The sequence below is a fragment of the Coturnix japonica genome, chromosome Z (genome assembly GCF_001577835.2).
Source record: "Coturnix japonica isolate 7356 chromosome Z, Coturnix japonica 2.1, whole genome shotgun sequence".
NCBI lineage: Eukaryota > Metazoa > Chordata > Aves > Galliformes > Phasianidae > Coturnix > Coturnix japonica.
In genome coordinates, this window is record NC_029547.1 from 53,880,703 (window position 1) to 53,908,087 (window position 27,385).

General features: G+C 37.1%; 1 protein-coding gene and 1 long non-coding RNA gene across 18 annotated transcripts in view; one reads left to right on the top strand and one right to left on the bottom strand.

Annotated features, from left to right (window-relative positions):
- The window catches only part of LOC107306495, a 53,881-nt gene extending 50,532 nt beyond the window's left edge, over positions 1 to 3,349 (bottom strand). For 2 of the 10 annotated variants that reach the window (XR_004305678.1, XR_004305675.1), the window contains exons 1-2: positions 2,121 to 3,159; positions 1,249 to 1,485 (exon numbers count right to left, since the gene is read on the bottom strand). This is a non-coding gene — a long non-coding RNA (uncharacterized LOC107306495). Of the gene's footprint in view, positions 1 to 1,248; positions 1,486 to 2,120; positions 3,160 to 3,244 lie in introns of those variants that run through there. The other 8 variants (XR_004305676.1, XR_004305671.1, XR_001552155.2 and 5 more) reach the window with 6 other exon arrangements.
- MEF2C (myocyte enhancer factor 2C) overlaps positions 1 to 27,385 on the top strand; it is a 137,310-nt gene that overhangs the window by 5,822 nt on the left and 104,103 nt on the right. For 2 of the 8 annotated variants that reach the window (XM_015849721.2, XM_015849723.2), the window contains exon 2: positions 3,850 to 3,948. The gene's annotated coding sequence lies outside the window, so the exon portion shown is untranslated. Of the gene's footprint in view, positions 1 to 3,849; positions 3,949 to 7,721; positions 8,285 to 27,385 lie in introns of those variants that run through there. The other 6 variants (XM_015849720.2, XM_015849722.2, XM_032441486.1 and 3 more) reach the window with 5 other exon arrangements.

Genomic DNA, 27,385 nt, shown 5'->3' on the forward strand with positions numbered 1-27,385 from the left:
ACCATACAGTAATCTATAACCTCTTTGTTTCTCACCTGTTCTCACCTGCAAAACCTTAATTCCACACACTAATCTATCACTCTTGCGTTTAATTTATGCTGCAAATATCAGTCAGCATACTCTGTTACAACAGATAGGATGACTGACCTTTTACATTTGCATATCATTTACTCTAACTTTGGTTACAGGAAAGTGGTAATCAATTTGAAGTAGATGTAAATTCTCAAAAAGCCATCAAAAAATCTGTGTGCTTATCTGAGATATATGACTAGCCTACAAAACTCCTGAAAATTGCTTCTCAACAAACAAAAACTGAAAAATAACAACAAATATCCACTTCTAGCAGGGAAAGCCACAACACCAGCCTTCCTGGTGATATGCTGGAATTTCCATTTGAAGCCAGGATGCAGTGGTCTTCAGCAACAAGAAGCTGAGCTGACCACTGTTTTCCTACCCTTAAAGCAAGTTTAATTTGAATTTTGTTTGAATTGTGGCTAGGGGGCCTATCAAAAACAAATTTGTACTTTGCTTGGCCCTCAAAATTATCATGGGTTTCATTGTCTACACAGATGCAGATGCTGATCTAATTTGCAGCAGCTGCAGAATACTTAATTAAGTATTTTCTGGCCATCTATGGCTGTCTGCCTTGGTATCACATCATCATGCAATGCAAGATAGGCAGACACTTGAGTGTTACACATAAAATGCAGAGGTGCGATCAATTTTTTTGTTTTAGGTGGAGCAATTTTTGGCAAAATATCTGACAATATCACAATACTTTAGTCAAACAATAGCTCATGAAAATAAAGGGAATGTGCAGTTCAAAATAAAAAAAAAAAAAAATCCTACCCCCTCAACCACCCTGTTCAGTAAAATGAAAGGGGATCAAAGGGATATTCTACTTATTATGCTGGGGACAATCACATGGGAAAAAAAATAATAATAATAACGTAGTAGCAGAAATGAGAAAGGCAGTGATTATTTAGAAGCATTTATTGTAATGCTAGTCCCAAAGTTTATTTTTCTGGGAGCTCTTCTTCTTAGAAGGAAGTAGGAGGAACTATCCTAGCAGGAACTTCTTTTGACTATGCTAATAGTGAAGAAGTTTAAACCTTCTAAAATTGCATAAAATAGCAATAAAATACAAATCTATTTTCTTCAAGCCTACAGGTGCCAGATACCAAAAAACAGATCAAGAAGTTTAAAGATAGGGACTGTTAGTGTACTTTGCAGTTGGCAGGAATATACCTGATCTCTTCTGCAAATTCAGAAAGCCCCACAGCTGCTCCAGGTCTGTCTCTGTGGTCACAGGCCATTCAGAACAAAAGAGCCACCAAAGCACAGCATGTCTCCATTGAGTGCGCCCTTTGACATTAACAACAGCAAGGATTCTCCATCTCTTGGTGAGGAAGGCTAGTTACTGATCTTGGCAGATTTCAATCACTGTTATATTAATGATGAATTAGGTTCCTAACAAATGTCTTGCTATAAAGATAAATAAATAAAAAGGGAGAAAGGGAGAAAGGGAGAAAGGGAGAAAGGGAGAAAGGGAGAAAGGGAGAAAGAAATCTTATGTTTCCGAGGCATATGAAGATGCAGAATAATCAGACTGATGAACAGCAGTTCATGCAAAGTGACAACACTTCCAAAATTATTCTTCAAATACATTCCTGTATAAAATAAAATAAAATAAAATAAAATAAAATAAAATAAAATAAAATAAAATAAAATAAAGGTCCACTTAACTTGCAATTTCACCTAATTAATTTTAGGTCAAAAGATATATATATATTAAAAAAATAATAATAAAAAATTAAAAAATTGAAACTAGTTATTGAGCTTTTCAGTTTGCCAGAGACAAAAGTTTTGCTCACTGACTTCTGGCTAGGACTGAAAAACTTCAAAACCCTTGATACATTTCTTCCATGCAAGACTAGACTCACATTTTTGAGTCCCTAAATCTCAACAGGGTAAAGGTTAACAGGTTAAATTCTTCCTTCAGTTACACTTAAGTAAGCTTATTGACTACAACTGTTGTCCCCCAAAAATACATACGTGTATATATAAACTTTATACATTTGGAGGAATGCTGTCATAGCATGATGAGAATATCTGAATACCTCACAGAGAAGCAGTGCCCAGTACAGGAATTGGAGTCCCATCATATCCAAAGATTAAGTCTGAGGCAGGAATAGGATCTGGGTGACTGCTGATGTGGGTCTGAGCTTCCATTTTAGGGTCTCATCAGCATGCATTAGATTTCAACAGACTTCAGTGGAGTTTGAATGAGGTACATGAGCTCTTCAGCATCCTGGTCCCAAAAAGCACTCAATTTAACACTTCCATATAGCTCTTAATAACTCTGGGCACAAATTCAGCTTCGTTTTCAAACAGATGACGGGCCTTAAGCATTACCTTCATTCTAAAAAGTGTGTATGCGTGGCAAACTGAAAGAGAGGTCACCACCAGCTCCAGATCAGATTCCTACATAATAAATACTTTATTTATAGGTTCAGGACAATTTTAGTAATATCTAACCTTCAAAACAAAACATATTTGTCTACAAAGTAGCTTCCTTCAATCTCTTGTTTTAAAGCACTGTTTAAAAAGGAAACAAAAGCAAACACTGCATTAAAGAAATTCATAGATAAAAATAATCCTTGGACAACTGTTGGAGAGGTATTTAAAGGACAATATCAACTTGCAAGCCGCAGCTTCAGAAACTGCCTCCTGCAACAACTAAACACTTCAGATTACTAGAACTGGATCAATTTAGCAAAACAAACCATTCCCGTTGTTGACTTTGTGTATTTTGCAGCCTTTTTCTCCCTATAATCAGACTATAAGGCCCTTGAAAATACCAGCAAGGGCACCCCCAAGTAATCCCATTTTACTTATAGAGAAGGGAAAAGGAGAAAAGGAATTAAAAAAAAGGAAAAAAACAAAACAACAAAAACTTTCTGCCCAGATCGAGCCCCCTCCAGTCTTCAACGCAGACCAGCAGCGTGCTTTGCTCTCCACAAAAAGGGGAGGCCTGCTGCCATTCCTCGCCAAACCCCCCCTAGAAAAAGTGGCCCTTTTTCACTTTACATTAAATCCAACAGGCGGACAGGCCCAAGGTTTCACCCAGAGCTCCTCACACCCCCCCTTCCCCATTACCGCCCGACCCCCTCATCCACCCTGCGGGCAGCAGGCCGAGCAGCGCTCCTCCCGGCCGCCCGCCCCGCCCTCAGGGGCCGCTTACCTCGGGGCGGCCGCCGCGGCGCCCTCCGGCGGGCTGCGGGCTGCGGGCAGCGCCACGCCTCGGCCGCGCCTCATGGCGGGGGCGGGGCGCCCCGCGGGACCGCTGTAGGGGCGCTCGGGCGGCGGGCGGGCGCCTGAGGAGATGGCGGCGGGCGCCTACCTGAGAGCGGCGCGGCTCGGCTCCGGCCGGGTATCCGCCCGCTGTCAGAATGTTCAATAAAACCCAGTGTTGAGAAAGGTGCCGGCGACTTGCCGCCTGGGCCGGGCACGGTGCTTTGACATCTCAGCTTGTCTCAGGTCGGCCTTTATCAAATTTGCACAGTGTACACCAAACCTGAAGGAAAACCTGTGGGAAGATATAAGCACAGGCTGAGGTCTGTGCGCTCCCACAGTTAGTAGTTCCCGTGCAGAATTCCCATGGAGCTGACACAGCTCCCGAAAACTTCAGGTTGCTCCACGTTGATGCTCCTTTCCATCCTAAGTGCACACCAGTGAAGCCTCGTGTGCTTTGTATAGAAACTGTTTCATTAATATCTTTGCATATATTTAAGTGTGACGGGTTTGCATTTTAATAATACGCCGCTTTTGTGCTTTTAAACATCCAAGGTGCCGTGCAAGAACTGTAAACTGTGAAGTAACCACTATGGGAAAGATTAAGTAAAGCATTGGAGGCGGATGATTTTGACAATAAAGAGGGTGTATGTGGTGAGTGTTTAATATTTATTGCGTTTGATATTGCAAAGTACTATTTATTGTTTTCAGATTTAATGCTAAAAGCAAAGCCTGGAGAGCAAGCTCTGCTGTATTATGCACTCGCAGGTACACCTGTGACAAAGGCTTGCTGTAATCATCGCTTGATGTATATAACACCATTTTAGTAATGGCATGCCATTTTATTTAAAGCTCGTGTGTCAGCTGTGCCTACCTTGCAAATATATATATATATATATTTATTTTTTTTTTGCAATTAAATGATTTTGCAAAGAAACATGTACATTTCATCTCTTTACAAAGCATTTAAAATGTGCTCCTGGAATATGTATCCTTGAAATTATCTAAGTTTATGTCCTTTTTTTTTTTTTTCATTATAAAAGCATATGGATTGAAGGAATATTCTGAATGAATGAAGAACAAATACAGTACTGTTGAATAATCTTGTGGGGTAGATTAATCTATAGCCTCAATTTCTCTCAGGGTGGGTTGCTGTGGCAACCGCCCCAGCTCACTTTAAAATAATTTTGTAAGGCTCACTTCAAGCACTGCACCCAGCGTGGGCCAAGTTTAAAAGCAGCCAGACATGGGAAGAAGTGTTATACTGTGTTGCTCTCACAAGATAGGGAGGTGGTGGAGGAGAGCAAGGCGTGGAGTGGAGTGGGGTTGAGCAGAACTTTAAACAGAAAATAGAAACCAAACCACCCTGGGGTTAAGACGCAAAGGAGGTGGATCATTTCATAGTAACCTTGCCACTTTTCAGTTTAAACGTCATTAAAAGATGTTAGCCAGCAATCTCGTTTCTCCTAAGGGAAAGATGTGTTCCGTATCCACAAAAGAACAAAAATGGACTTTGATAATCATCTTCAAAGGGTTGTTTTCTAAGCCCACCTTGAGATAATCAGATTTGTAAGGGGAAGAGACACTTGGACACACTTCACTCTTCGATTAAACTTTGGAGGTCTGATTTTATAATTACTGCATTTTGACTGATGTGTCATTGCTTAAAACACTGTATGCCTCAGGTACATCGCTGAGAAAGAGAAAAGAAAGTGTCGGCAGACCTATACGAGGCCTGTCAACAGGGAAAAAAATAAATAAAAAATAAAAAAATGAGAGAGAGAGAGAGAGAAAAGGGGGGGTGGGGGGGGAATAGAAGAAGAAGCAGCATGGATTAGAGCTTTTTGTCAGAAATTTGGAAAGGATGCGTTTGGGGAGCATCAGTACAAGTACAGACACCAGAACAAAGGTTTTTCACTGTTTGAAATTATTCCAGGTTTTAAAATTAAATGCAGCAAAACAGAAAAGAAAAAAATAATCATAATAACCCTAAATGCTTCACTTCAAAAGGTACTGCACAAATTCATGCCTTATCTAACCCTGATATGAGTGAGAAAGCATGATCCATTTCCTCATATCTGTTTGTCCATCTAGCATCTGAACCCTGATTTAAAAACCGAGGTGTCCTTTACATGGATTTGATGAATTGTGCTCATGACAAAAACTTGGCACGGCTTTAAGGTACTTAAGTATGTGAAGGTCACAACTATTTAAAGATTAGGCCACCAGTGCCCACACGGAGGTGTAGTAAATGTACTAAGCTGCTGTATATTTTACTTTCTGAAATGCTTGCCTGATAATTACTTTTAGGACAGGATAGTAGTCAAGTTCTGTCTTGCTAATTGAATAGCTTTGTTATCAACTAGCCAGAAAATTGGAAATGCACATATCCTGCACACAGTAAAGCAGATGACAGTCACTGCAATTAGCACAAAAGCATGAAGTGTTAGCACACTTTTACAGTTTTGCCACTAACAAAATATGAGCATTAGTGGAAAGCTGGATGCCACCCTAGAAGGCCAAAATGGTCTGCAGAAGTGGCATAACAAGTAGTCAGCCCACAAAACTCTTCCATGCTCTTTTCTCTTCCTGCTGCACACTTCATGCCAAACTTGTAGCTAAGAAAGTTTATCCTCCCCAGTATTACCTGGACTCCACTGCTGACACTGCCAAGCTAATGTGCCTGTCACTACACAGAACGCACTTGGCTTGCATCTGGCTACCTGATGGTTTTAGATGCATCAGTATGACTGTCATTGTGAGTGCATTTTATGATTTTTAACTGCCTGTCAGTTAAGTGATGCTCATTCTCTGTATCTAAATCTCATAAAGATAGAGAGTAAGGTATGGTGGAGTCAGTAAAGGGTACTTACTCAGCAGGGATCTGAGCTGAGAGCAGGAGCTTTGTTTTGCCCTGACCATGCTTTGAACACGTATTTTAAGAAGTACAGTAGAATTTAGAAGACATTTATTCACTGCCAAATGTGGAACTTCCAAAGTAGGTCAGTGGCCCAATGAGATGTTTGTAGGGGAAAAGTCTGCAAGACCAAGAACATGTATTAGAATAAACCATACATGTATTTATCACTGTTATTTGAATTCAGTGTTTTGGTTTGATCACACATGCTGTTCCTATTTCCAGTATCCTAATCTGTCATAAAAATAATGGTCTCTGCCTTAACAAACTCCCCTGATACTCAAAGGGTTGTAGAAGTTGGCTGTCTACAGGAAAATATCATCAAGTATCTTCAAAGTCCAGTTTTACTCCCAAATTATTACAAATGCATAATTGGGATTCAAGCGCACATGCAGTACAGACCTTTCGGTCTGGCTTGAAAGCAACTGAACCTATAAAAAACACCCTGTCTTTTTACACAGTGTTGGGAATACTGCTTTTCTGTGGATGAGAGTGACAAGAGCCTATCTCAGACATCCGGCTGAGATTTGAACCTAATTTGGCCAGTGCAATTAGGCAAACGGGGTTTTATCTGACCAGCGTCCCCGTTTGCTGAAGGCGGTGCTGCCCCAAACTTTGCCACCAGCTCCGCTTCTGCTCCGCGGTGAAGTCACCACCAACTGGACGCAAAGCCTAATGAGTTTGGGAAGTTGGGCGGCTTTGCAGACAGGGGCCTCCGGAGACGGAGCCCGGCAGAGGTGCGAGGAGAAGGGGCAGGAAACGCCGCGAGGGCCGAAGACCCCCAGCGCCCGCAGTCCGCCGCCGCTACGGCGTGTCCCCAGGCGGAGCAGGAGCCGGCTGGCCCGGCGCTGCGGTGCTGGCCCCTCGGTGCCGGCCTTCCGAGGGGTTCGCCGCCCTTCCTTGAGCCATCCGGCCGCCGGCCCGCCCGTCCCTCCCCGCCGCGGGGTCGCGGGGGGTGCCACATGTCACCGCGCTCATCCCAACGCGCCTCCGCCCCGCGACTCCCGCACGCAGGCTGCCGCGCTCCCTGCTGCCGCCGCTGGGTACCGGGCGGCCCTTTCCTATCTCGCTAGCCGCAAACTCGGCTCGCAGCGTCTGAGCTGACCCGAGCTGTGTTTGTCTTCCAGTCCTTGCGGGAGCTGCGTCCGCAAGCTGCTGCTCCCCGCCAGAAGGGGGAAAATACGCACCGGCTCGCCGTGTTCCCTCCGTTCGGTATAATAAAGGATTGTCATTAGGTTTGCGTGTGGCATATGCCATTACCCCCACCGTAAAACTAAAATTAGCAAAATGTCAGGAATGGAAAGATTGATTCACCCAAGATGCAATTATCATTTAAAAAGTGCTTGATTGAGGTGCTGATGTTCAGTGATTTATTCTGCATACCATATACATAATTAAAGTAGTGTAGTGGAGTGATTTATCAATCTAGTTTAGACTAGAGGGGCAAGGAAAGGAGCTGCTGCCGCTGCTGCTGCTCTATGTTTGTTTTATTAAAACGCTTTCGGGATCTGATCCCGCCCCCTTTTTGCAAGAGTGAAACTGATTATTTCTCCAGCTCGGGAGGAGAGAGTCATTCGTTTGGGATCGTGACAGAGAGAGAAATAGAGATACGGAGAAGGAGAAGAAAAGGGAGGAAGAGGGAGAGAAGCAGACAAGGACACCTCGCCAGGCGTGTAGTTTGAATCCCTTCCTTGCCTCCCCCTTCCCCTCCGCGATGTTACAAAGGCTGTGAGCTGCTCGGCTTTTCCCATTCGCCTGCTGTCACTTCCTTCCTGGACGCTCTCAGGACGAGTCCGGTTACTTTTAATCCGACCAGCAGCTCAGCCACTTTCTCCTCCTCCACGCTGCACACACGCAGACACGCGCACACACACACACACACACACACCAGACGTCTTCTGTCTGCTTATTGGATTGACTTTGAAGGTTGTGTGTGTGATTCAAGGAGGCTGCATGTTGAACCGGGTGGTGAATATTTAAGGCTGGAAGAAGTAAAGGGATTTTTCTTTTTCCTGTGAAAGGAAAACATCTCAAGGACTAGTCTGATCATCCAAACAGCTAAATGTTTATAATGTAAGTACATGTGAAATTCAACATTGGAATAAAATATAGAGGGCATCGTGCAGAAGCCCTATGTACATTTTGTATTGCGTTAGCAAAATGTATCAGTCAGTGAATGTGGTGGGGGACTGAGGTTGCCTGCAGACTTTTAAGAGTATGGTTGTTCTGTCAATTGCTTGCAAGTAACTTTTAAGGCAAGTAACATACTTAAATCACTGGCTATTCAAATTATTTCAGAATTGCCTCTGTCCATGTCACAAGTGTTTAAACTTTGCTGAAGTTAGTTTATGCCTTTTTTATGGTTAATGCTAAGAAGGTTTTGAAGCTTATTTAGTTTTAACAGTTCTCCAAATGCTGTGACCTTGTAGTGCTTACACCCTGATTTTTCAGCCTGAGGAAAGAATTCAGTTTGACTTGCTCTCAAACTTCATTGTATTATAGGCTCTTACAGTTTTAAAGTTTAGGTAATGCATGCCTGCAACTGTTTGACTTTGTGCATCTTTCCTTTGAATACTTAAGTTTGAGATGGAAAGACCCCTCGCATCCCTGTGGGAATTAAAGTCATAGACAGCATGGCTCTTTGTGAATAGTATGCTTGGTCTCCACACAGTACTTTAAGTCATCCCTATATCTTTTTGTACAAGGGAGCTACATAAGTGCCTATACTAGATGCTCTACAGTTTTTTCCAGGCTGAGATAAAGTTTAATGTAAATGTGAAACTTTAAGACTATTGGTGCCTTATGTAACTGTAGTACTTAGTATTTTCCATAAAACTTATTATGACCTCTGTCAGCTTGAGAAAGAAAAGCATAAAGATAAACCAGTAGTTCCTTTTCTCAAAAATATTTTTAATTGTACAATTCCAAACAGAACTTAATGAATTATTGTGGGAACCTAAGCACTGACTTTTATAGAAGTTATTTTATTTATTGTTTATAATTATTATTATCAGCAAGTACCTGAATCATAAAATCAAATATGCATTACAACCCAAGACAGAAAACTAGAGAGAATTAAGCAGAGAAAGGCAGTTTGTCAGTATTTGACTTGTGATCAGAAAGGAATTGTCTTAACAGAGAATGCATTTTTCTTAGCACATATCTGATGATCAGATTAATAGCAAGTGTCCTAGTTTCATATCTTTACTTTAAAAGATAGATGATAAACCAAGTCAAATGTGACTAGTTTTCATTTTACCAGTGCTTTCCAGACTACTGTGGTTGAAAATTAAGGTTGATGATACAGAGTATAATAATTCTAATCCCTAGAGGCTTGGCAGAGTATAGAAATAAAACCACCTGTGAACCAGTATAACATATGCTTTATATTCTGATTTCCAGTTCAAACACCCAGGTAATTAGACACTTTGGGGATTTGTTATCTTGTAAATTATTTTTGTGACATGATTTTAGGAATCTAATACCAAGTTTAAAATAAAAAAAAAAAAAAGCCAGTGTTTCTGAGTTTGTCAGTAAAATAAACATGATGTTATTATTTCTACATTAATGAATACGTAATTCATATTGGGTCTAATAATGGGGTTTGTGCTAACACTTATGTCCCTTGGGAAGTAATAGAAATTTTCTTTGAGGATAAAGTTAAGAGAGCGTCCTTTAATTCAGGATGTCTATGTTGTTGTTAAAGTACACATCCTTTTACCTTAAAAACTTGCTTCTTATATATATTTTTGCTGCTACACCTAACATAGCTAGTATCAGAAGGTAAGTTAGGGACATGAATGTGATCATTCCTTCAAAAAGTACTTAACAAGTCCCCACTGACACTGTTGAGACAACTTGTGTGAAAATGAAGAAGTCTTGTAAATAATGATTTGTAGGATCAGGCCCCTAGAAGACCTCGCACTCTTGCCTGTCCCACAGGTCTCTTAGGAAAGAGGGTAAAAGAGCGTCCCTTCTGATGTCCTGTAATCCAGGAATCATATTTGTTTCTTCTTCAGACTGACTGAACAAGAAAAAAGGAATCTTAGACTTTAGAGTCTTGTAGAAAGTGGTACTAAAAGATGTATACTGTGTGTGATATTAAATATTTTAGAGTTATGTTCCTTAGATGCTACTTTGGGAATTTAAAAAGGAAAATCAGATGAATACCTACCTTCTGTTAATTTTCTTTATGTTTTGGAGGTTTTTCTAATAAACTCTCTCTCTGTATACTTGCAGCATGTATGTTTAAAACAAAGAAGACACCTATCTTAAATAGTTGTGCTTTTTAAGACAACTAAAGCACTGTAGACAAAGAAAACTGAGCTTTCTTAAGCTTTTTCCAAGAGTTTAGCTCTGAAAGTTTTTGATAACTCACGATTTAGTAGATAAATATAATTATGATGCTAGATACCTTAAAAACTGAGCAGCATTTGTGAGCTGAATACTTTGGCCAGCTTCATTTATTTTAATTTTACTTTTCTCTATAACAGCTTAACTTATTTTTCAGCAAAATAGTTCAGTTCATCTTAAAAGAAAGCTAAGCAGTATTTCTGTATCCTGTTTAGCAAGAATTTGTGAGCTGGTATTGAGTGCTGGAAGGAAAAAGCATTTATTTTTCATTATTTAAATTCCTTTTTCTACCTGTTGGATGTCATTATTCTCAGTTGTACACATTATCCAAAAATTAAAGATGTAGTGGTCGTCTTTTGATAACATAGATTACAAAGGTTTAATTCTAAAGATTATATAAATGCCATGTAGTTTTAAGAAGTTTATGGTCTCTGCTTCAGCATTTTGAAAAATAACTGAAGCAGTTATACTTGTGGTGTATTTTAAGATTCTATATCTTTCTTTGTGATATTAACAGAAGATTTTTCTGTGTTCATACTTAGCCCCTGTAACAACTTATTCGTATGACATGCAAATTATTACATATGTAATATGTAGAAGACTTTTGCCTTAAGAGTAAGGATAGTATTCTGGTATTCTAAAGGGCTGAAAATAACATTTCTAACCTTACTTCAGAAGTAGAATGGGCTTAGAAAAACAGCTCTGGTTAGTAAGCACTACTAACAGTGCTAGACAACTGCTGATTAAAAAAAAAAAAAAAAAAAAAAATCCTAATTTTCTACTTTTTTTAAATAATCTGAATTGATTGGGCCCTGGGGCCAGCTTTAAGGTAATTTTCTCAGAACTGGCGCTCAGTGTTACATGTGGACAGGTGATTAAAAGCTGGTGTCTTAAGTCCTCCACCTTAATCTCACTCTCTCATTTACTGCAGTGCAGTAGAGCTTGTCTATTCACCAGGATCTGTCATCTTTAGGAAATCAGACCAGCTTATAGAGGCGATTCACAAAACCAACAGTGACAACAAAGTCTTATGTTCCTTACAAAGGAAGGATTAGGCAGTTCACATGTCATTTTGATTGGACAGAGATAAAAGCTGATTGCTGCAGCATGGCAAGACACACTTCAATTTCAATTGATTATTCTATAAGACAACTATAACTCTGTTGCTTAGTCATTGTTAAATGCAATTTGAAGGAAAATTCAGTTTTGACCTTACTGGTTTTGTATTACTTGATACTACAATGTGGAGCCACTTGTAGCATTGTTATACAAAATTATAAGGGCACTGTTTATTCACCTCCCTTAGGAAATATAATTAAAACGTAGGAGTTGATTGTACTTGAAAGTTCAGAAACATTTTTACCTACATGGTATCTCAAAGTATCAACTAAAACTTCTCAAAAGAGCCTGGGATGATACTAAATTAATAGCACTTGCTTTGTTAAGAGCTTATGTACAAAGGAGAATACTGTGTGGATTTATCAGGAACTATAATATTGAGGAATAAACAAGTAAGTCATCTTATTTTCTGTCTATTCAGTTATTTTTAAATACATAATGTAAGGTAAAACTATACCTTGTGTTGCACGTGTAAAGTAGTAGTCTAGTTTGAAAACTGTTGTGAAATTAAATGCTGTTCCTTTATGATTAAACTTTTCCTTTATCCATGAGAAAGAATTCAGTCCATTTGCATAATTTAATTGTAATACCCAGCCTTTAATGTTTGGGTGTATGAAAATTCCAAGCTGATTACTTGTATGCTAATTTCTTGCCATTTTTCAAAAAAACTCTTTTTTTACCCAACTGATGCCTCCTAGTGTTCCACATAATAAAACACTAATGAGTCAACCATAAATGTAAACATTGTTTTTTCATTGCCTTCATCTTATGCGATACATAAAATTAATATTTATGTATTTAATTTTGTGCATGTTGTTATAATCAGACAGGAAACTCCTGTAAATTGAGATGTTTCATCTTCATGGACACTGAAAGCATATTTTGATTCCCTTTGATTCTTGCTTTTCCCTTATAGTCTTGCTTTTCTCTTTTAGTCTTGCTTTTCCCTTTTAGTCTTGCTTTTCCCTTTGATTCTTGCTTTGTCTAGCTATAGATTATGTCATACATAAGAGTACATGTTCCTTTTCTTCTTCTGTTTCCCATGTACATCACAGTAAAATCTGAATAACTGCACTATGGGCCTCAGATAGAAATTTTTAAAGTTTTGAAAGGATTATGGTTCCGAAAGTGGGCCCCTGTAACTGCAGTTTCAGAATTTTTTTGAAGTGCCGCATAGCTATATAAAACGGAAAAGAAAAAAGATTACTGTGAAACATGCCTGCTTAATACAATCCTTAAAGAACTGTTAAATTGTTACATTTTGAAATTCTTACTGGTTATTTCAATACCGTGTTTGAAAGAAACTATATTTTTTTAACAGTTTTCAAATCCATGAAACATTCACTTTGCGATTTTGTTTGTACAATATTGGAACAGCTTGGAATGGTAAAGACTGAAATATAATGTTGTTTCCTTACAAGTTTTATCTGGCCATATAACTTATGTGAATACCTGAAAAAAAGAAAAGAAAAAAAAAAAAAAAGAAAAAGAAAAAGAAAGAAAGAAAGAAAAAAAACATTCAATTATATTAGATTTATACCATAGAACAGTATAATATTTTATTTCTTTGACAGGAGGGTGTAATTTCCAAAATGTTACCCAGCATCAGAGTGATAAAATATATGGGCCCCAGCTGTCTGTTTGAACTGTCAGGTACAATCTTATAATGATAAAGAAGCAGCAAAGGCTGAGAGCACTTCAGCTCATTTTAATGTTACACAGTTTTATGTAAAGAATGAGATCCATTTAATGAAGACATTGGAAATATAGCCTAATACTTAAGAATTTCAAGGAAAGAACTTGTGATGTTCTTATTCTACTAAGCAAGCTTCAAAAACAAGGAAACAGATTTTGCAATCAAAAATCGTAAGTTTACCAGGTAACTAACATCTATGTCTTCTTTATCACCATGTGGTAAATCTCTGTGCCTGCTTACATATAAAATATGTAATAGCTTTTTGCCAATGAATACAGGGATTTACACGTCTATGTGCAGATCTTGGTCATGAGAATCGCTATTCAGTTATACAATATATGAAAATATAGTTTGTAGGATTGTGTACTGTCATCAACCTTGTTTGTAATATATTCTTCCCCCGCTGATTTTAAACTGCTAAAAAGGAATTCTGGGACCTAGTATTTGTGTAAGAATTTAAACTTCCTTGCATCTTGAAAGTATTTCAAAGTATGGGGAAAGTATCTGTTATTCAGCAAGGAAGGTTAAAATGCAAAAGTGATAGAATTTTCTCATTTTCTCTTGTAGCTACATTGCTTCTTCCCTTGCAAAGAGAAAGTAAATTTGAACGAGAAATAGAAGGAAGCATTAGGAAGAATCTTTGGAGCAATTCAAGTGTAGAAGTGTAGGATTATGACCTATTACTCTGAAACTCTAGAAGCACATTGCCCTATTTATTTTAAAACAAGCCTGGTTAAAATATTTTAGAACTGTCTTTAATATTTTATTGAATAAACTCATCTGAAAGGTTCAGTATTTACCGCAGCCAGGACTCTAGACAGACCTTTTTTCAGTTCACTAAACAGGTGACTTAGTAGTCACCTGCTTCAGCAGCATAGAGATACTTATCTCTGCCGTCTGCCACCTTCCCTGGACCTGGAGGACTTCAAGAGTTTAAGCTTAAGAGATCCTGGCAAATGCAGCAGGTCCTGGAAAGTCAGTATCTGCTGCCTTAAATTAGCTATAAAACAGCCCACAGATTCAGGATGGAATTGAACAGATGGCATAAATTCCTGTGCCTCTTTTCCCAGGTTACAAAGACCTACTGATACTGGACTTGGATTCCAAACTAACAGTCTTTTTTCTAATCTTATTCCCCTGAATATGTAATGTGTTCAGTGAAGTTTATCATAAAAGTTATTGTTAATCATATGCTAGTGCAGGAATTTGCCTTAGATACTGCTGTCTTTCCTGTCTCATCCTGTTAATCAGGTGTGCACATAAATGAACTGAATTAGAAATAACATCATTTGTGTTTGGTTTTATAGATACAGGGATCATGTCATTTGTGGAGCCCACGCTCAGTTAAATTTTACTGTTTGCTTTTAAGTAGTCAATCAATAGCTGTTAACAAAATCTGTACAAAGGACATGAGGATTGTGAAATTGTTTATAAAACAAATCTACAAAAGCAAACATAATGTAGAATGTCTACCTGAAACACCACTTTTGTAAATAAGAAGCAACATAGTAAAATGTGTTATGCATTTGATTTCTAATAAATTCTTCCCCCTACTGACGAATGCATTACTGTATGACATATTCAAAATGATAGTGTGTTGTTTTAATCCAAAAAATTTAGTTACTGAAGTATCATCGTAGAAATTAAAATGTTCTCAAATGTACCTACCAGTGTAGTAAGATGATAGAGGAGAGTGCTTTTCATTTATAAAATCCATGTGGAGTCATCAGTGGAGATTATTTAAAATCATTTTTTGCGTGTTTGGCTCACTAAATATGATGGTGGGGTGAAGGGTGGGGGGAGCTTTTAATGAAACAACAGGACATTGAGGTTCTGTGGCCTTTCCGTAGAGCTGGCCCGTGCCTTTCTTTCATTTGGGCATTTTATCTTTAAACATGTACTGCCAGGAGCTCCCCTCTGGTTGCAGTAATTTTCGGGAATACCTGTGTAGTAAAAGTAGGACAGTTGGAAGATAGTCTGTGAAACTAACAGGAGACACTATGTTCTATTCACTTTTGCTCAGAACTGTTTTATCTCTGTCCATCTGTGTCCTGAGTGTAGCTTATGTCTGTACTGAATGTGAAAAGTGGGAGAAGCAGCATATAGGAGGAGGGCATTTGGGAAGATGAGGAAGGATGTGGCTATGGACTATTCAGAAAGGTTGCATGCAAATTGAGGAGGGTGGACAACCCATAGTAACTGTACTTAAAACCTTAATCTTGGAGACTCTTTTCAAACAGATTTCCTTTTGAAATGTAAAGAATTTGGTTGGCTATGAGTAATCTTTCATCATTACACACAGGGCTACAGTCTTAACAAAATAATAAGAGTGCTCGTTTTTATGTGTAAAAGGAACCAATCTTTGAATCAGTCTGTGATGAGAACCTTTCTGCTCTCAGAATACTGAAGTGTTCTGTATTTCCTAGGTATATGTCCTAGTGTCCTAGGTATATAGGTTGGAGATAAGGAACTGATGTAGCAGCAGAATGAGGAAAAAAAAGCTTATTATCCCCACTACAATGTATAATAAATGTGAAACTGCATGCTTACCCAAAATTCTACATGACACTTTTTTTTTTTTTTTTAAAAGACTGAAATATTGAGACAGGGAATACATCCTTACAGTGGCATGCAAAATGTGTAACTTTATCCAAAGCACATATACATAAATTTTAGAGTTCAGAAATCTGGCTTTGGATGTATGTAAGATGTATGGACAGGTAGACTTATCTGAAGCTAAATAGAATAAGCAGAATTTCACCAAATTTCTTCTCAGAAGATATTAAAAATTATAACCTAAGCTTGTTAGGCTACATGCAATCTTATTTACATGTGATGTGTTGGCAGCAATTGGAAATAATTTTAAATTATGCTCTAAAATATGTATTAATTGGAAAATAATACTCCATTTTTTTCTTAAAAGGAAACATGATGGAATGATTGACAAGCTACCTAATTAACGTAGAACTGCCTGTGATTTCTTATGTAGAAATGGATAATGCCTACCTCTGTCCTTGGTAGGTAGAAATCTGCATATCTTCTCTGGAGTAACAATAATCTAATTCCATCTATGGATCTGGCACTTCTGTTTTATTGTTGATGCTACAATTAACACAATTACACATGGGATAGGAACAGCATTCTTTTACATTTTCTATTGGCATTCAAGTAGAATGATGCGTTAATATTTTCATGATTTTTCCAAAACTTGATTTTCATAAAGCAAAATGAAGATCTATCCTCAGTGCAAGTTCCAGTACCTAAATCTCTATTGAGGTAATTACATTTAGTTCAGTTATGCTTTAAGTAGATATTTGTCACAGTCCTAATGCTGTGTATTTTGTAGATAAGAAAAATAGTCCTCTTGGTGGCATCCTTTACTGATGTCAGTCTTTGCAATTTCATATTAAAAAAAAAAAAAAAAAAAAAGGAATCAAGGATAAGACGTAGTGGTTATAAGCATAAGTAAAAATCCGTGGGTGCAAAGAAAATCATAGAAGTGGTGTTTCTGCAGAGTGTTTTAAAAATATGTGCTTGTTTGTTTGTTTGTTTCCTGACATTAATTCTCTTGAAAAATACTTTGGTCATTGCATCAGTATTTTTCAGTGGCAGCAGTGTTCTTTTTTGACTTTTTTTTTTTTTTTTTTTTTTTTCCTGCCACTTAATATGAAGCAATATCTGATGTAGCAAAGCATGACATGAGAGATGTTCTAGTCTGTTTTGAAGAGTAGCACTCATCGTGTATCTGGACAAGTGGTGATTTTCTGGTGCTGACTTCTGTTACAAGTCAGTGTCATCTGCAAAGCAGTAGCACTATGTTCTATCACATTTTTCTATATGAGATTAAAGGGAGACCTGTCGTGAGACCATCACTTTTTTGACTGCACCAAACAAAACATGAAATAGTACTTATCCAGTTATCTGATAAAAAGTAATTTTGAGGATGGACAGGGAAAAAAAAAATGTTCTCTCCTTTCACTCTACTGTTTTCCAGATGTGATCGGAAAGAGGAAGCTATTCTGCTAATGGATCAGAAGATTGCTCTGTAATTTAAACACCATCCTAAAAATAGAGCTTCCAAGTTTGATAGATAGAATTTCAAAATACAAGGTAGATATGTCTAAAAGACCCCCTTAAAAACACAAGAATGGCTGTAGACATATAGTTTTGTGAGATTTCCATGGTGATAATTGGAAAAGAAAAGGATGGTCAGTAATCTATTTTTATATGTTATTTTAAATGTTTGTCTTAAATTCAGAAGAGTTAAATAAATGCCCTCTATTATCCCAGTTCACAGAGAAGTTTTCGAATATATGGTAATCTAAACAAGATATCTAAAAATATGAAGTGACCACAGTAAATGAAGCTCTAGAGTGGTCCAGATTTTAAACATGATTTTCAAATATTATAATCTATGCTGATACATGATACCCATCAGTGATGATTTTCAAGAAGGCCAGTAAGTGAGATCATTCAATATAAACTACAGAACATTATAACTAATGTACGTTGAATATATAATTCACCAATGTTTGTCCATAACAGATGCATGCACTTTATCTCAGGCAATAGTAGCAAAATTAAAAAGTCTACAAAGAAAGTGAAGAAGCTGCTCAACAGTTTGAAGTACACAATTTAAGAACAGAACTCAAAACCTTTAAATGTGATTTTAAACAGAGCTGTAAACTTTGTGCATGTCTGTTATGCAGTGTCTCAGTTCTCCAAAGGCAAGATGGTTGAAAATACTCATAATGATGCTCTAAAATAGGTGGAAGATACCAGGATGCATCTAAATAGATAGACCTAGAGCAACGTGAAAGAAAGGAATTTGTTTTTTACTTTGCTTATTTGTCCCATGTACTTCTGGAGTTCACATCCCCAGATTAAGTCTGTAAGTTCTATTAAAATACTGATTTAACTTTTAAATCACAAAGTCAGGGTTTGAGAAACTTGATTTGAATTACGTTCTACCCTTAATTTGGAGCTGTTTGAAGAAAATACAGTTCTGTCTTTCTGTAAAGGTCCTTATCAGTTGGCTTTGGAGTATTCAGTGAGAATGTTACTCTCAGTTTACCAATGTAAAGCCATCCCATTTTTGTACAGATAATTAAATATTCATCAAATGAAAGACTGTAATTGAGTCATATTTCACTGGACTGCCATAGTTCGTTAGCTACTGTGTTGGTCTCTTGCACTCCCTTCTGTTTTTCTGGCCTGTAATAGAGCTTAAAACTAGCTTAAACAACTAGTTTAATTTTACTTTGCAAAATACCATATAAAAAGAAAATATATTTTTACATTCTTAAATGTAATCATCTAAATATATAAAACTCTTCTTATCAATACTTAACTTTTAGTATTTCATGCCTTTTAGCATTCTTTTGTTTTCATTTCAGTTCATTTCTTGGGTGGAGGTATATAGCATCTGGAAAAACTCTGAAATTTCAGATAGAAACATGAAACGATTGTTAAATGTGAGGACTATGAGCGTTGTTTAAATAGCTAATTGACTGATTACAGGTTGTTTTAGACAGGAAGTACAGCTTCAGAGTGAGATAAATTACACGGGGTATGCTAGAATGCTGTAATAAACCGTTATGAGGAAAAGAAAGAAAAAAGAATTAAAAAGTCAAAAGTAACCATTATGTGCCTGTTCTCAGTCATCTTCTTTGGAGCTTGGGTGGTCCTTTAGGAAAGACCTTGTGGACTAGAACACATGCCTCTTCAGCCAGTTTCTTGAACAGTTAATGTGACTGTTGCATATGTGGGTGTGAATCCAAACCTGACTTCCTGACCGCATTATTATGTTTGAGTAAATGAAGAAGAATAACAGCTCTGGTTAAAAGGTTGTGCAGGTACTCATTCTTGACTAGTATTTATCCAAGAGCTTGAAACAGCTTATGAATTGTAAAAGTGTACTGTTGGGTTTTTTTTCCTTTTCTTTATACTATAATTGGGAAATTCTGAATTCATAAATGCAAAGGTATTAACGTTTAATTAGCAGTAATACATATGTAACAATGTATGAATGTATGTGCTTAGTTCGTGTATTATAGTGTTATTCCTCTGACTTGGTGACCTTCTAAAATTGGTTTATATAAATAATTATTCATTCTGTTAATTAACATCCACCTCTTTTTCTCAGTTTAAGTTTGTATTTTCTGACAAACTCATTAGAAACAAAAGAAACATCTGAATAGAACATTTCAAAAGATATTTCCTGTTCTGAGCAAAACTTAGGAGAGTATGAAGAAATTGACCACTTCTTGGACTAAGAACATTACAAGCAGTCTTAGTCAGTTTTCAAAGTCTACTTTATGGATTAAAGATTGTACATGTGTGGCAGGCATTCATATATTCTGAAATGAGATGGAACATAAAGGTGCACTGTAAACTGTTCTAGATCTTCTCTGTGGCTTGACAAGTTTATGCTAGCTTCCTTCAGCTAGATGCTAGATATACAGCATAATGATCTATATAAGTTTTATAAATACCAAATTATTCCATTTCAGTAATGTGATTCTGTAATACCATCAGAGTACTAAGTAGTCCCCGAGTATGAAATAAATAATAGAGTGAGACTGTTAGCCTCATGAGGCTTTCAGATGGTCTAAGCAGATAAGTTGAGCAGCTTGGACTATTAGGTGCTACACTAATCTTTACTCAGCTGGTAGTCACATCTTATTCCTGATATCTGAAGTAAAACAGAGTGTAAAACATCAGTGTAAATTCAGAGTCATTTTTATTTCTTCGTAATTGGAATGCTGTTTTATTTATGTTTTATATGTTTAATAATAATAATAATAAAGCCTCTTTGATTCATCAATTGATAAAGGAAAAGGGAAATTACATAGCTTACTTTACGCCTGAAATAATTTTTTTTAAGACTCCTGAAAGACTCCTAATTATAAACATGCAGTTCTACTGTCATGATTAATCAATATCTGAGATTGTTTTTCATCTATTAGTCAGGATCAGATTCTCTTCTTACACGAGAATATACAGTTACCATTTGTGGTAGGTGTTCTGCATTGAAGTTCATAACGCATTGATCCTCTTTAGAAACATCTTGGGCTCTGGGTCCATATCATAGTATCTCAGAATTTTATGTATTGGAAGAGATCTGTGATCATCAAGTCCAACCTCCTACTAAAGCAGGCTCCCTATAGTAGGTCACACAGGAAAGTGTCCAGTTGGGTTTTGAATATGTGCAGAGAAGGAGACTCCACAGCCTCTCTGAGTAGCTTGTTCCAGTGCTGTTACCTTCACAGTAAAGAAATTGTTCCTCACATTCAGATGCAACTTCCCACTTTTCAGTTCATGCCTGTTGCCCTTTGTTCAGTTGCTGGCATCCTTCCTGTGTTTAGCTCTGCTTTCGAACAAAAGTACTGTTATACCTAAAATTAACAATAAACACTTGCCTTGCTAGTACTCTAACATTAGGGCGCCTGACAAGCTACATCAGAAATCTCAGCTGTGCAATTGATGCCTGTAGCCTGGACACTTTCCAGTGTAATCCCCTTGTGCTTTAGCAGGGGGTTGGGCTCAGTGATCTCTAGAGGTCCCTTCCAACCCCTGTGATTCTGTGATTCTGTGATTCTGTGATGTTCTAATCTTCAGGATGGCAGCATGGATTTAGGCAGTGTGGATTTAACTCCTTCTTCTAGAAGCTATCTTAAATGGCTATAAGGATTTCACTTTACTGGTGCATCAACTTAGTGCCTGAAGAACGAGGATGGTATTACTCTGAAGAAAATTATGTGAAACCCAGATACTGTGGGAATGGTGGCTGTATGAATACTATGGGGAATAAACAAGATAATGCATGGTGTAAATATGCAGTTGTTTTTAGAAAGTTGTAGTCTAAAGGAAAGCATAGAGACTGCAGCAGACTCATAGATAAATTCATTTTTGCTAGAGAGCCTATTTTAATTAAAGTTTAAGACTTTCTGTTTCTTTCTGTCCATTTTTCTTCTACTTCTTTAGTTGTTGTGCCAAGGTATCCATGTGTGTTTCTTCCACTGTCATCTGGCCCATTCCCAGCAGATGCACACAATCTGTTTTGCTGTCACTGACAGGGCTCAGTTTATGGAAAGAATGTGACAGAACATGCTGCTGTAGTTGCTTATACAGGATTCTCTTTTCTAAAAAGTAACTGAAAATAAATTCCTCCTTTCCTTTCCTTTCCTTTCCTTTCCTTTCCTTTCCTTTCCTTTCCTTTCCTTTCCTTTCCTTTCCTTCGTTCCCCCTGCCATTTCCGCCTCCCGGCCGCCTTTCTCTCCTTTCCTCCTTTGCCTATTCCTTTTGTTTTTCCTGTTTTTTTTCTTCTTTCCTTTTCCTTTTTCCCTTCCTTCCCTTTTCCCTTCCCTTTCCTTCCCTCCCTTTCCTTCCTTCTCCTTCCCTTCCCTTTCCCTTCCCTTCCCTTCCCTTCCCTTCCCTTCCCTCCCTTCCTTCCCTTTTCCCTCCCTTCCCTTCCCTTCCCTTCCCTCCTTCCCTTCCTTCTCCTCCCTTCCCTTCCCTTCCCTTCCCTTCCCTTCCCTTCCCTTCCCTTCCCTTCCCTTCCCTTCCCTTCCCTTCCTTCCCTTGCCTTCCCTTTCCTTCCCTTGCCTTCCCTTCCTTGCCTTGCCTTTCCTTGCCTTGCCTTGCCTTGCCTTGCCTTGCCTTGCCTTGCCTTGCCTTGCCTTGCCTCCCCTTCGCCTCCCCTTTCCTCCCCTTTCCTCCCCTTTCCTCCCCTTTCCTCCCCTTTCCTCCCCTTTCCTCCCCTTTCCCCTTTCCCCTTCCCCTTTTCCTTCCCCTTTCCTCTTTCCTTTCCAACACATATCATTCAGTCATAGGTTTTTATCCAGGCTACTCTGCATCAAGTAGGGTATTTGTTTAATATGTTAACCTCTTTTAATTCCTAGTTTGTAAAATGCAGTTCTACCAATAGTGTATATGGAATGTCGTTGTAATAAATCACCAGACACGTCTGTGTTTTAAGTGGTGGAAGTTAGTCCTGCTTCTTCTAGAACCAAGCTTTTACTTAGAAAGTATTTTGGTTTTTTTTTTAAAATTTGCATTCCAATTTATATATACTGTTCAATGCCCCAAAACAAGGAGACTGAAATATAAACATGCATGTGAAGAATATAAATGGATATTGTACAAGAGGGTATATTTTCTTTCTTGTGTAAAGTCTTTGCACGAGGAACAGGTTGAGTAGCAGTTGGGACACTGTGGTGCCTGAGTTGTGCAAATACATGTTAGTGAACAGCTTCTACCTCAAAGAATTAACAGTGAACAAACCAGGGTAAACTGAGAAGATGGAAAAGAAGTACAAGTCTTTTTGCTTTCAGGAATGTCTTGCTGCTCTTCTCACTGTTCAGTTGGATGAGTCAGTGTGTTTATTAAACTTTATGAAAGGTGTCTGACCCACATGATACTGTTTGTGATGTGATGGGTTGTTCCGTTTGTTACTTTGTCAGCGGGTAATGAATCAACACCTCAAATTTAGTAAACATAACTTTGCCTTACCAATTTGCATTCTACCTCTATTTGTCTAAGGGCAGGGCTTACAGTAAATTCCACAATGGACAACTAACGATACAGCCTGAACTGCGAAAAAACTATTAACATTGAATATATATGGGCACACTAGATGCTTATTGGAGAAAATAATTTGTTCTACAAGGCAGTGTTGCCTCTAATCCTATTATTTTCATCCTTAATGATCTGACTCCTCTCTTCAAATTGTACTTTGTTTAGAGGGGTTGATCTCACAGAGTTGTTAGTCTTTTTTTTTTTTTTTTTTCAGTAGATAAAAAATGAAAAGATTATTCTTCAGCACTGGAAATCTCCATTAATTCCCAAAATCTAAGATGTATTTAATGAGCTTAGTGACAGCACTGCCTTTTATTTGGCTGTGTATATACACTAACATAAATTAAAAATATATAGAGAAATTTTATCTGTATTTTCAGGATGTATTTTTAACTAATTAGGCATGATTTTATATTCTTAATGTTCTGAATTTGGAGTATCATTTTTTTGGTTTTGATTAATTTCATGTTCTCAATAGGGTATATATGTTAAAAAGGCAGTGTGCAGTGGGAGACTGCCATGTTAGCTAGGCTTGTGGTTTCTATAAAATGACTTCCTGTGATCATGTACATATATTTATGTATATGTACACATGTAGATATGTATATTTATATATGGATATACACACACACATATGTATGTGTATATGTATATATATTCATATATATGTATGTATACATATATATATATATACACATACATGCATGTGTGCTTTATATACAAATAATATATGATTTTTAAACCATACGTGCATGCTTCTGGGTATAACTTAGAAAGTAAATAAAACTGTCAAAATGTCTCTTCACAGTTAGACCTCATAAAAATAATCAGTCTGTAAACACGTGGTGCTCTTTTTTCTCATGTATAAAATGAAACTCTTCTGCTGCTGTTCTAGACTTACACTCCTTCCATATTATGGTTTAGAAATTTGGGGATTTTTAGTGTTTTTTTTCTTCTTTTGTCTGTAATTTTATATTCATTTGTGTATGTCAGTGTGGGAACTGTATACATATGTAAATACTCCAAATATTTTTTACAGGTTAGGTTTGAACATGAATGTAATTTCCAGTTTTCATTATGCTTAATATTATTTTTTGTTACTTGCCAAGTCTTTCTAGAGTTTCTGCAAACAGTAATGAGTTTTTAAACGATTACTAAAATTTCAAGCAAAAGGAATTATTAATAAATTTACTTCCACCTGATAAACATTTTGATTGCTAGTTATCATACATAATGTCAAAAGAAGGCTAAGAGGGGTTAGGGTCCTCAGATGATTTCTCATACTAGGTTTCTAGGATGCTAATTCAACTCCAGAAAGACTCATTTATACCACATAGCTATTAAACTTTTAAGACCAAGATTACAGTGTGGCAGTTTGGCCTATGTGAAGTGGAAAGAAGAATTTAATATATTTCTAAGAAAGATTTTATATCCTGATATGTAACTAGAGTCTATGCTTCTTTCTGTGAAGTAGCAGAAAAAAGGCTAAAAACAAACAAAAAAATAAAAATAAAAAATAAAAAAATTACAACATCCTCTCATTCTGCCAATCTGTGTTTGTCTTGTGTTTTTTAAAGCATATTTTTTAAAAGCATACTCTTTATACTTTTCTAAGACAAACAAAAAGCATTATAAACTGAAATACATTTCAGCATGGCAGTGCATTCCTTTTTTGATCTGAATGCTAAGTCCAGGAATCTCAAAACTGTTTACTTGGATCTTCTTGATCCTACTTGGAACCTGATACGGTAAAAAAATAAAATAAAATTATTTATCCACATCTAGATTAGACAAATGAAATGCTAAGTTCTAAATCAAGAATACTTACTGCACAGACCTCTCTTCCATCAGTTTCAGATCGTTTCAGATATCACTGCTGATCTCAGATATAGATATATGTAGATACATCACGAGTGAGAAGATACAAAGATCTTACTGTTTCTTTCTCATTTTATTCATAGCTGGCAACTTCCATCTTTAATAAAACATCCACAAGAAAAACTGATCAGGTGACTAACAGAAAAAAAAGTTGGCTAAGATCTCTTTTTCCATATTAGCATAGAGTAGAACACTTAGCTTTATATTTTCCTTGCTTTTATCTATACTGAGTATGGGATAATATTTTCAGTCTCCCTGTGACATTTAGGGAGTATAAATTGATAGGCACTTAATTGGTAAGGTGAGGATATCTGTATAAACAGCTGTATACTGTAAATCAGTAAGTCCTATACATTTAAAACTATTTTCTCTAAGAGTGTTAACAGTAGTATATAAGGAACTCAGAAATAGCCTTAACGGGATTAGTTCGCTGTATGATTATACACTGGAGAATTTAGGTAAAATAAACAGTGAAAAAAAATTAAATTTTCTTGCTATTTACAAAGTGTGAACAATATGGGCTTTCTGACTTCAAAATAGTTTCCCATGCCTTGACAGTAGTAGCCTGTTTCCAATGAGGGAACCACCATCTGTATTGGTATGGTGCAACTTTTTTAGTTTTCGCTATATCAGCCTAGATATAAATCTTTCATGAGCAGAATTTTTTAGCCTATTTTTGTGACATGATCTGCTGCCATCAATGCACTTCATGTATGTTGCACATGCTTAAATGTATGTAATAATAGATTGGATAAGTTGGACCAGTGCTGCCCCTAGTGAAGTCTCGGTTTGTTTAGGAAACTTACTCTTTTTGAAAAGAACTGTATCCTTTTTTTTCCCTTTTTTTTTTTCTTTTTTTCTTTTTCTTTTTTTTTTTTTTAAATCTGTCTGCCCAAGGATAAGGGACCAGCACATTACTCAAGTTTATGTTACATTTATCCATAACGTAACAGAGACAGGGAATTTCTCTTTAGGGTCAGAGCTGACCACTCACTTCTAACTGCTCTCAGACTTGAAAGCTGTGTGCCATCTATGCTCTGCTTGCCTAAATCTTCTAAGTAGAAGTTGAACGTGTTTATAGAGTACAGTAGATACCTCACAGTGTTTCATTTTGAATCTGATCAGTGCATTCAACAAACAAAACTGTTAGTAACCAGTTACCTGGATATTTGTACTGTGGTTTTCCATTTATCTAACAGTTTCTTCTTTGAAAAAATGCAGACACTATTTTGATTATAAACATGTTTTTGGAATAAAAATGTATTTTGCAATGCACTGTGCATAGTATTCAGAAAAAATTTACCCTTTAGTATTAATATGGCTACAGAAAAAGCAGCCCTTTGGTAGTAACACATCTTAAGTTATCTTGAAAGAAGTTTGATTAAAGCTGTCTAATACTACATTAACAGTTTTTGAAATTGGCAAAGTTATTAAGTTTTCAAGTACGCCATCTCAATAACTGTTCCAATTTTTTGTTTGTTAGCTAAAAAAAATGTGAAAATAGGAACAGACAGATAGCTTTGTTGTTTCCAAAGTCTTATAATTCTAAGTTTGTTTGAAAACTGAACAGTTAAAATATGAAATATAAGCGGCAGAGACATAACATGCATTACAGCTCTCTATGCAGCTTTCTGCTGTACAGAAAGTATCCATATGATGGAACAAAATGGAAGCTCTCTGGTATTTTGCATTAGAATTAGCAATATAAATTGCAGTTCAGCATGTAAACCTACCATATGTTTCTGTGACCAGGTACTGACACAAGATACCATTCTAGTTCTGAAAAAATTTAAGTGCACAAAAACTGTTATTCTTAAAGTCATTTCAATAACTTCCGTCCTGACTGAAATGATGCTTAGGCATACCACTGTAAGCAGCAAAAGATCTTGCCGTTATATTGAACAAGGACATTCAGTGCATCTCTGGAGCTTAAAAGAGTTAATTCAAGGAGGTAAAGCAGATGTTAAAGAAACTTTTCAGCTTATCTCTTGGCAGCAAGATAACTTTCAAATCTTAAATATTTGCTCAATTTTGATGTTGCTGGGACAGGCAAGGCAGAAAGAGTTTTTCCTCTCTTGCATTAAGAGCATACTTCCTATGAGCAGAATCTGCCTCATGGGCAGAAAGATTATGCACTATTTATGTTAAAAGCAAAAAAACAAAAACAAAACAAAACAAAAAACTACAAAGCAGCAACCTGATATTTCAGACTGTGTCATCAGAAAGATTTTGTCTGCAAATGTTTTTAGTTAGAGCTGCTGCATGCAGTAGCTTCTCAGTAAATCAGGAAACGGTTATGTGTTTAGCTATTTCAGCATTATATTAAGCTAATGTTTTCCTTCCTTAAATATCCACTGTTACATAATGCTTCTGGAGAATCTGTTCACAGACTTGTAAAAGACTCAGATTGTTTAAAGTCACTCATCTAAGAGACCTATTCTGTAATGCAGCAGCTCCTGGTGACTGTGGAAGGTGACTATCTGAGTGATTAGATATTGCCTAGTGTTGGTTTCTTTGCCTGACTTCTTACTATTTATGTATGTATAAAT